The sequence below is a fragment of the Arachis ipaensis genome, chromosome B07 (assembly GCF_000816755.2).
Source record: "Arachis ipaensis cultivar K30076 chromosome B07, Araip1.1, whole genome shotgun sequence".
NCBI classification, from domain to species: Eukaryota; Viridiplantae; Streptophyta; class Magnoliopsida; order Fabales; family Fabaceae; genus Arachis; species Arachis ipaensis.
In genome coordinates, this window is record NC_029791.2 from 45,994,014 (window position 1) to 46,004,062 (window position 10,049).

The 10,049-nt window shown below is 39.5% G+C and overlaps 1 long non-coding RNA gene across 1 annotated transcript; it reads right to left on the bottom strand.

Annotated features, from left to right (window-relative positions):
* LOC110264594 lies at positions 5,641-6,176 on the bottom strand. Its single transcript, XR_002350770.1, has 2 exons — positions 6,127-6,176; positions 5,641-6,014 (listed from the first exon to the last, which is right to left on the bottom strand). It is a non-coding gene; the product is annotated as an uncharacterized LOC110264594 (long non-coding RNA).

Genomic DNA, 10,049 nt, shown 5'->3' on the forward strand with positions numbered 1-10,049 from the left:
CCCAATTGACTTATGAACCTTTCCATGTTAAAGTTGAATTTATGTTTAGACGTAATTTGATGTGTTTCAAATTTATGAATGCTTTTAATTTAATTTAGAATTTTTCCTTTTGGCTTTAGTTGAGTTATTGGAGACACTTGAGTTATCAAACTCATTGTTGATTGAAAATTGGAATTCTTCAAGAATTAATTCGAGTTCCAATAACTCTAGCCTTTCCCAAGGAAAGACTAGGACCTGAGGAATCAAAATTAATTCATCCACTTAACTTACCTTCATAGTTAGAGGTTAACAAAGTGGGAGAAAAATCCAATTCTTATCACAATCGATAAGGATAACTAGGATAGGACTTCCAATTCTTATACCTTGCCAAGAGATTTTATTATTATTAATTTATTTTTCTTGTCATTTAAATTACTTGCTTCTTATTTCAAAAACCCCAATTTACAAAACTCATAACCAATAATAAGAACACCTCGCTGCAGTTCCTTGAGAAGATGACTCGAGGTTTAAATACTTCGGTTATCAATTTTTAAGGAGTTTGTTACTTGTGACAACCAAAACGTTTGTAAGAAAGGACTTTTGTTGGTTTAGAAGCTATATCTGCAACGAGGATTTATCTGTGAATTTCTAGACCACGCAAAAGTTTCTCTCTTCACTAGCCTTGACTAAAGTAGGAAATAAAGCACAAAGGCAATCAAAAGAGGTCGGACAGCAAAACTCCAACACTCTAAAGATTCCTGAAAGTGTCAAAAAGATGCAAACAACCATATAACAAAGCTACTATAAATCAAAAGGCCACCTGAAAAGGCGACTTCAAGAGTTGAAAGGGCATTTGTTTTTCTAAATAAAGTGCTAAGGAAAGCAACTAAAAAATCCAAGTCAGGCAAAACACAAACAAGAGTTCAAAAAGCCCACAGACCGGGCTATACACAATACATCAAGGAAAACTATAAAGGATTCAAAGACTCCCCAGTAGCAGTATCTCGGGGTGAAGGAGGACGAGTCTGAAGGGGTATCGCATCTACAGTCCCATCATCCCGGTTCAAGATCTGGACATCAGGGGTCAGACTCGGGCCGGCCAACCTCAGTAGTAGGAATTGAAGAAGTCGGGGCAGCAGAGGCTTTTGCAGATGGCACAGGAGGAGGGTCTACATCCACATCGTCATCATCTGGGCCATCAGGGACAATCTTACCATCTTCTACAACGTTGTCCAAGCTGAATAGGGTAAGGTCAAGCTCGGGCGCAAGAACTCGAACCTGAGCCTTTAAATTCTCATAAGCAGCATTCACGCTACCTACAAGATGGCCCTGGAGCTCGGTATAGTCGGCCTGAGCAGATTTCAACCTCTCCCTGAGCTCTATCATCTTGCCATAGGCCAGGACATAGCTCTCTTTATGCTTATGCGCCATCTCCTCAGCCAAATTTGCAGAAGCCACCGCAGCAGTAGCCCGAGTCTTCTCACCCTCCAACTCCTTTTCCAGTTTAGCCACCTTCACCTCGAGCTCCTCCTTTAACCCCTTGATCCTGTCATATTCCGACTTAGCCTCCTGCATAAAAGCCTTTGTCAAGTGAACTGGAACATCCTGGGCAGTCCAAAATAACGCTGCCCCATGTTTGCCATTTTTATACCACTCCGAGTAATGAAGTCCAAATGACGAAGAATGGATACATTTTCAGTAGGAACAACATCATAAGGAGTAATTTGTTGATCAACAAACCCGACAGCGTCAAAGTAGGGGGCATCCAGATTGAAAGGCTCAACAGTCCTCTGTCTTTTTGGAGGAGGGACGGAAGTAGGAGAAGAGGTAGCAGCAGAAGCATGGGGAAGATCAACCAAGTGGACCTGAGGAGTAGGAATCATCTTCCTCGGCCCAGAAGTGCTCAATATCGGCTTTTGAGGAGGAACCTGGGAAGATCCTTCCCCAGCCCCCTTTGTCGAGATGTTCTGGGCTGCTGTAGACTTTCTTGCCTTCTTAAAGGCCTTCATGGAGTCATTTTTTCTAATCATCTCTGAAAATACACAGCAAAAAAACCAAGTTATAAGGTGAAAGGAAAAGGAATAAACTCGACAAAATAAACAAGCACAACAAGATGCAAAAGAAGTCGACCACTACCCAGCTCAGCTCGGAGAAGTGAGAGATTTCCTAGAAATCTCTTTGTATCAAGATGGGGAGGCTGCCCCCAATTCTCTTCTAACACAGTTACAAAGGCTTGCTCAACTTCATCCAACATCTCCCAAGTATACCTAGACACCAATACATTTTTTTGCCATTCTAAAGAAAAGCTGGGCTCGCTATTCTCATCCAAAAAGAAAGGTCGGGCTCCTTCAATAGCTCGGACCTTGAAAAAATAGTTCTTAAAATTGTGAAAAGATTCATCATACATTGAAAAAACTTTCTTTCCCTGGGCAGCTCAGAAAGATACCCGAGCAGCCTTCTTCTTAGCCATCCCGGGCTTAGTCAAAACAAAGAGGTAAAGAAAAAGGGTTTGAGATGGTTTAACATCCAACTCTTGACACAGTAATTGAAAGATCTTAAGGAAGCCCCACGAATTCGAGTGAAGCTGGGATGGAGATACATTGCACGACCACAACAAATTGGTCTCAAAAGGAGTAAAAGGAAAAGTAATGATTCAGCTGGCTGAAAAAATAGTCATAGGTATAAAAGAAGGGACGTTCCCCCTGGACCGAGGTCGGGAAACAAACCCTCTCATCGGGATCAGGCGCTACTAGCTCGTAATTTTTCTCTTGTTCCTGTCTACTACAAATCCTGTGATATTTCTTCGGCTCTACACAATACTCAGCATTTACCACAGAGACACACTTCAACACGAGGGAGTCCAGCCAATCCGACATGCCTTCGGGGACTCTGGAAGAGGTCTCGATAATGTCTTTGCGAGATGACATGGGTCAACTAGTCCTATAGTAAGAAAAAGAAAATGGATTACTAATGAAAACATCTCAGACAAATATGGATACAACTCGGGCTAAAGCATACAAACAGCAAAAGGGGACCCTAGGACTCACACCAAGGTCCAGAGGCACCCTTTGGAGGTAACAACAGAATAAGGTTTCAAAAGAATGCGACCTACATCCCGACATCCCTCAAACAAGAAAACAACCCTCCTTTTGACAGCGATATTCCACAAGAAAAAACACAAAATAATCTATCAAAAGTCATCACCTTTTACAGCCTATCAACAAAAGCGAAATATCAAACATCAAAGCATGCAAAGGGGAAATCATTAAAGACGCAACATTTCTCAGAATCAAATAGTTCATTATTTCAAAGTTCCAAATCAAGAAGATACAATCAGAGATAGTAACAACATTCAAAGCTTTAACTAGCAGGAAACAAGAAAAGACTCATGCAAATGGAAGAAACTCCCAAAACACGCAACGGCGGTTAGACACAGCAAAATACAAAAAGATTCAAACTTTTCCCAAACAAAGATAAAATCTTTCTGTAAAGTCAGACATGAAAAGGAACGACGTAGAAAGAAGAGAAAAGAGAAAGAAAAAAGACCAACCTGCAATAGAGAAGGAACGATAAACTGATCGAAGAATAGAAGCAGTAAAAACACCGACGATCGCCTCTTCAAAAGCAAAAGAGAGAACACAAAGAATGAGAAGTTGCAGTGAAGCAAGAAGAGGAGAAACGGAGAAGAGAGACTCTTTGAAAATTTGAAATGAAGTAAGGAGTGGGAAGCAAAGGAAATGGCGAAGGGGGAAGTTAAGGGGCATTTAAAACCTTCGCACGTTCCCAAGGCAAGAAACGCACGTTTTCAAAATTAAAAGAGTAAAGAAAAACGTTCCACATTCAGAGGGAAGCTCTACAAAAAGAGATCAACAAATGCTCGAGCTCGGCTTCTCCAGAGAAGGATTGAAGTCCTAAAACTAAGGACTCGACCTCAAAAGGAAGACCACACTCGAGCAGGGGCACTGTTCATATCCTGGGTCGAACTGTCCGACTCGGGCTGAGTCGACCAACCTCTTCAGGTCAAAACTACCCGACCTCTTCTCAAAAGAGTTCGGCCAAATCACCAGGAAAGCCCAGAAAATGGGCCCAAACAGAGGAACACGACCCAAGTCCAAAGGCGGCTCAAGCCTAGAAAGAAAAGGGCGGTTTCCACAGAGATAAAGATAACTCTACTCAAAGATAAGATAAAATAACTATCTTATCTCCAGGAAAAGATCACTCTACAACATTATAAATACACTGGAGCACCCAGGTATAACTCATACTCTGATTCTACAAAATACCTTCTTAATACCCTTGCTAACTTAAGCATCGGAGTCCCTTGCAGGTACCACCACCCTCCGGTGACAAAGGATCAGCAGCATTGCCAGTTCAACAAGTCGGACGCGTCATCTCCGACCAGCATAGAAGATCTCGTCCGAGATCGACCTACAGTTTCAGGTAACCCTCGGAATAGTGGCAATCGGCAAGAATTAGTATCCAAATCCAGTAATAATAATCCAATAATTCAAGACAAAGACACCAGTAGCATCAATTCCCAAAGCCTTTACAAAATTCAGAAAACAGGGAATGAGGAAGAAAAAAGAGGTAATACCATCAGCAGACATAGCAAAAACTAACAAGTTTCTTGGAGTCTTCTGGTGCAAATGGTAGAGCTTTGAAGAAATGAATTTGTGAGATTGCTCCCTGGATTTGAGAAACAAGAATTTGTTACTATTTATCCAAAGTAAATTACAACATATCAGCATGAAAGCCTTATGCATGGCGCATATAATAAAGTCAGCTGCAGAAAGTTAAATGGATAAAGCTAATACTACTAAGTACTCATTAATTAGCTTCAATATATTGGGTAGTAGCTATTAGATAATTGATTAATTTTGAAGATTTATGTTGCTTTCTCTCGGTGGAGAAATTAAATTAAAATAAAAATAATATAGGAATAACAATACATTATACATATACATATTGAAAATCATGTTACGGCTAATGCCTTTCATCATCAATTATTCGTCCCTTTAATTTTCTCTTAATATATATCACATTAATCTTGGCATGAATTTCGTATATATTAGGAAAGGAAATGGATTAATCCATGAGAAAGAAATAAAAGAAAGATGAGAGAACTTAGAGAAGTGTGTTTATAAGGAAAAGAATCTTAAACCAAGGATTGAATTTTGGAAGTTAATTTTACAATTCGTTCAGGAACTTATGCAACATCCAAATGGTGCATTCCTACTTCATTTCTACTAAGATTCAGTCAAATAAACCAAAACACAATGAAAACATGGGACCATGAACTCATGTTTGGTGATGATAACAATGGTCTCGACAATAAATAGCTGCTTCAAAATTCACAAAAATTAAACAGTATTCAAATATATAAGTAACTTTAAATAATTTTAGCAAGAATTTAATTGTAAATTGTGCTCTCTGCAGAGGATGATTTTTAAACTCTTAACTCCCCTAACAACTCCTTCAAAGTTCAAACTCTATGATTGGCTATCACTTAAAATTACTAAAAAAAAAACATAATATAAAAAATTAATCTAATAGCGACATAAGAAAGAATAACAACAACTTCCAAGTGAACAAGAAAAGAAACATGAACTAAAAGTTCAGCTACTTCTGCCATACAGAGATCTGAATGAACAGCAACAGAAAACTACTAAAAAACTAAAATTTAGATGAGAAATCATATCATACAGGCAATGATAGTGAGAATCTGTGAGTGTCATCAACAACCAACTCAAAAGGACCTTCCAAATTGATTGAATCAAGAACAGCCGTGGAGCTAACATGATGAATCAGACCTATAAATCCTCTTCCACCAATTTGGGCTTCCTCCTCAACTTGCTCCAACTCGCAACCTGGTCAGAGAATTTCACAGAAAAATTGCTCTTTTTCCCAAACCCAATTCTGAACTCGAAGTTTTAAAACGTTCCAAACCTGAACCTGTTCCCAACAGATTCCGAATTAAGAACCCGCAAATCGTTCAAATCCCACTTCTGCTTCAACGAGATTGCCTTCAATACATCCTGATTTCAACGAATCAGGTAATTAAAAGTAAAAAATAAATGAACAGAAAGGGGGGAGGGAGTAAGAGGGGGTAAAGTGAAATAGGAAAAGAAATAAAAGAAGAGGACTTACAAAGAAGCAAGAAGCAGGAAGGGAACGACGCGGAAGGGGTTAGGGGGTTAGGGTTTTGCAACGACATAAGGGAGCAGCGGCAATGGGGAGCATCCACGGCGAGTGAGGGCGAGGCACAATGAAGGAGGAGGAGTTAGGGCAGTGAGTGTTTCGTCGCGTTGGGGCTTTTGATGGAGGAGTTAGGGCAGAGCACGAATAAGAAGGGGTTAGGGCAGAGCACAATGAACCTTTTTCTCGAAGTGAATTGAGTCTTTAAACGAAGAAGGGGTTTTTTAATTTATCCCTACCTTTTTTTTTTCGAGGGAGCCTTTTGGCCACACTTTTAAAGCGTGCCAAAAGGCTTCTAGGAAATGCCTACGCTTTTCGAACGCCGCAATAACAAAACTCTATTGCTACGCTTTAAAAGCGTGCCGGTTTCTCTCTACGGCTACGCTTTTTATGCGTGGCAAATGAAAGCGTGGCAAAATCTCGCATCAATTGCCACTCTCATAAAAGCGTGGCCATTGACACCTTTCGCCATGCTTTTCAAGAGTGGAAAAAACGTGGCCAAATCTTTATTTTATCGCCACTCTCATAAAAGCGTAGCAAAAAAAAAACGTGGCCATAAGCAAAAAATCAAGTTCACTGTCCGATGAATCACTCTCGGATGAACTTGCTTTCTTCTTTTTTGTCTTTTTCTTTTTTCTTTTTTTTTTTATTTTTCTTTCATTTCCTTCAACTTCTTTTTGACTTCCGCCTTCTTGACAATGCCCTGAAATAGTAGAAATGTTAGTTTACAACATCTACATAAATAAAATATACTCAAATTAGAGAAGGTATTCTATTCAGTTACCATATGACCATCAATCTCTACTCTGATCCTCACAACCAGCAGCTGTCTATTCTAGTGGCTAACCCAAGGCAGTCTAGGGATTGCTTCTCCCTTCTTGTCTACGTGTTTTGTTAGATGGAAATAGACTATCATCAAGGTATAGAGGCAGCTATCAATCAATTTTTTCTTTTTCAAACAGTAATTGGTTATGCCTTTGATGATGAAATTGAGCACATGGGCACCCCAGTTGCCCTTGGTTACATTGTCCATCCAAAAAATTGGAGCTAGGTGGACAGAAGATACTTTGTTTATTGTAGTTGGCAACAAGAACGCCATTTGAATATAGAGGAAAAAAAACCTCTTGAACATCAGGCGATCTTGGTCGTTGTCAATACAGATATTCATCATCTCATCGGTCAGATTCTTTAATGTCTTCCCCTGGAACCTAATAAAAATCACTTTGTTCTACTCAGAAAGATCTTTAAAACTCACTTTATCAGGAAATAGATCTCCTATAAAAAAAATTTACACTCCAAATCACTTGAAATAAACCCAAATATCACTCATATACACCTAAATTTATTACTAGATTACATGAGATCATAATAAGATATTACAAAGAATAGATTACAGAGAATGCAAGTATAGAGATTTTCTGTAATCAGTTACCTGATGCATTGTGGTCAAGGGCAGCCCCTATTATTTTGGGTTTAACTTTAAACGAACCATGGCTTGTGTCCAGTTTGTTTTTGTCCAAATTAAAATAATTAGCCAACTCCTTTAACAGTTTGTGTAGCACATTCATTAGTGGGATGTGCATGAGACCACCAAATCCCAATTCGCAAACGATGGTCTTCTTTGCCTCGCTCGTCTATTCAAACTTTTCACTCAATAGTCGCATGACATGTAAGAATCGCAACTAATCAACCAGTTAATTAAGTGGTTATAATGCCCGAATTAGATTCCGAAAAGTTAGAGAGAGAATTTGAGGATTTAAAGGTGATTATAATATGATGATTGATAATGATATGATGATGTTGAATAATTGTATGGATTAGAAATTTGGTTTATTATGATAGATGTGATGTTGAGGTTGATGAAATGGTAAATTTGAATGTGGTTTGATAATAAGTGTTATATAATTGATGTTGAGGATGAGAATAGTGAAATGTGAAGGAAAATATGGTAAGGTTGACGTATTATGACACAAAAGGTTAATTTTGATGAAAAATAGAGTTTTGAATGGTTTGGTATGGTTTAGAATGTGTATGGTAAGAAATGGTGGGAATTGCGAACATGGGTAAAAGTTGGTTTTCGGTAAACTTTGTTTGATCATAACTTTTGCCTCGATTTTCAAAATTTATTGGAATTTGTTTGAAATTAAAGCATATTGAAAACCCTTCAATTTGATATAAAGTTTGTAAAATTTGGATTTTTGTAGCGGGAGTTATGATCATTCAAAGTTGGTGTTGAAAATCTAAAATTATGCTAAGTTGCAGAATTTTGAGATTTCTGGTATGTGCGCACGCACAGCCTTGTGCGCACGCACAACCCTGCAAAATTTTAAAACCTGTGCACACGCATAGAACTGTGTGTACACACAGGCAGGGAAGTGCTTACTGGTTGCAGCACTAGCACAGCTGGTGCGCGCACACACCAATCAGAAATTTCAACCTGTGCGTATGCACAGCCCTGTGCGCACACACACGTTGGAAAGGCCAGTCTGTTGGAGGCGCTGGCACAGGTTGTGCAAGCGAACGGACATTAAAAATTTTGACACCTGTGCGTACGCACACCTCTATGCGTACGAACACTTTTAAAATCTTCCTGGGCATGCGCCCCACACCTCTGTGCGGCTGCACACGCCCTGTTTTTCAAATTTTACTTGTTTTCAACAAGTTTACCTTCCCAACAAGGTTGAAAGCTTCTCTAACACCATTTTAGGACTCTTGGGCTTAGTTTTGGACTTTTAGCACATTAGGAAAGAATTTAATGGCTTTAGATGATATTATTCGAAAAACTTAAAAAATGGAGGGCTAGGTTTCTGGTGTGCTGAGGATGGTGTGATGTTATGTAATGAATGGTTGATGTATGAGATGAGGATTGAGGAACCGTTGAGTTTGGAATAAAAATGTGAATTGACATTGGTTGGAATGAGTCGAGGACTCGAATGTGTGATGAGGAATCACTGATGTATTGAAAATATTTTCTGAAAAACCACTGCACTATTATTTTGTATTGAGATTAAGATGCTATGCGCCCGGTAGGGACGGTGATTGGATCCCGCCTATTGAGGTAGCGGCGGCGGCGTAAGGACAGTGGTCTAATCTCGCTTACGCTGAGATGTGAGGTCTGTGGCAAGAGTATCCTGCTCGCATCCTTTCGGATCTATAAAGCATGCAGGTACAAAATCCTGGACAGTGATCTGAGCACTATATCTCGGGGTTCCCATTGATGATTCCAAAGGGTGACATCTCCATGGAGATGTGTCGGGTTGGCAGTTGAACTGACAATGTGATATCACAACCATTAGGACAGACATTCATCATATGCATTTTCTATCTGTTTGTATGCTTTGACTACTTAAAATGGCTTGCCTATTTGTATAACATGCCTATTTACTACTTGAATTATTTGCCTTATATGCTTCTACTTGTGTTTTACTTGCATTGTATATTACCTGTGTTTTCTACTGGGATTGAGGAGGTTCGGAAGGCGGTGGCGATGGGATCGCATGGAGGATCGGTTGGTGAAGGCTGTGGGACAGTGGTGTTGGTTAGAATAGAAATCCCCTAAGATAACTTACCCAGTTTATTTATGTTAAGGTTTATATAATTATGCTTAACTGTTTCAGTATGCCTTAAGTTTGAATCTTGTGATGGATATGGAGCTTAGGATTGCCTTTGGCGTCCCGGGGTCTTATATCCTACATCACTGGGCACTGTTACCATACTGAGAACCTCCGGTTCTCATACCATATTTTTGTTGTGTTTTTCAGATGCAGGTCGTAACCCACCTCGGTGAGTTGTCTGGTTGGTAACAGAAGCGGAGGATCCGGATATCTTTTTGAGTCTTTTTGGCTTATTTTGTACATGTCTCTCACTTTTGTATT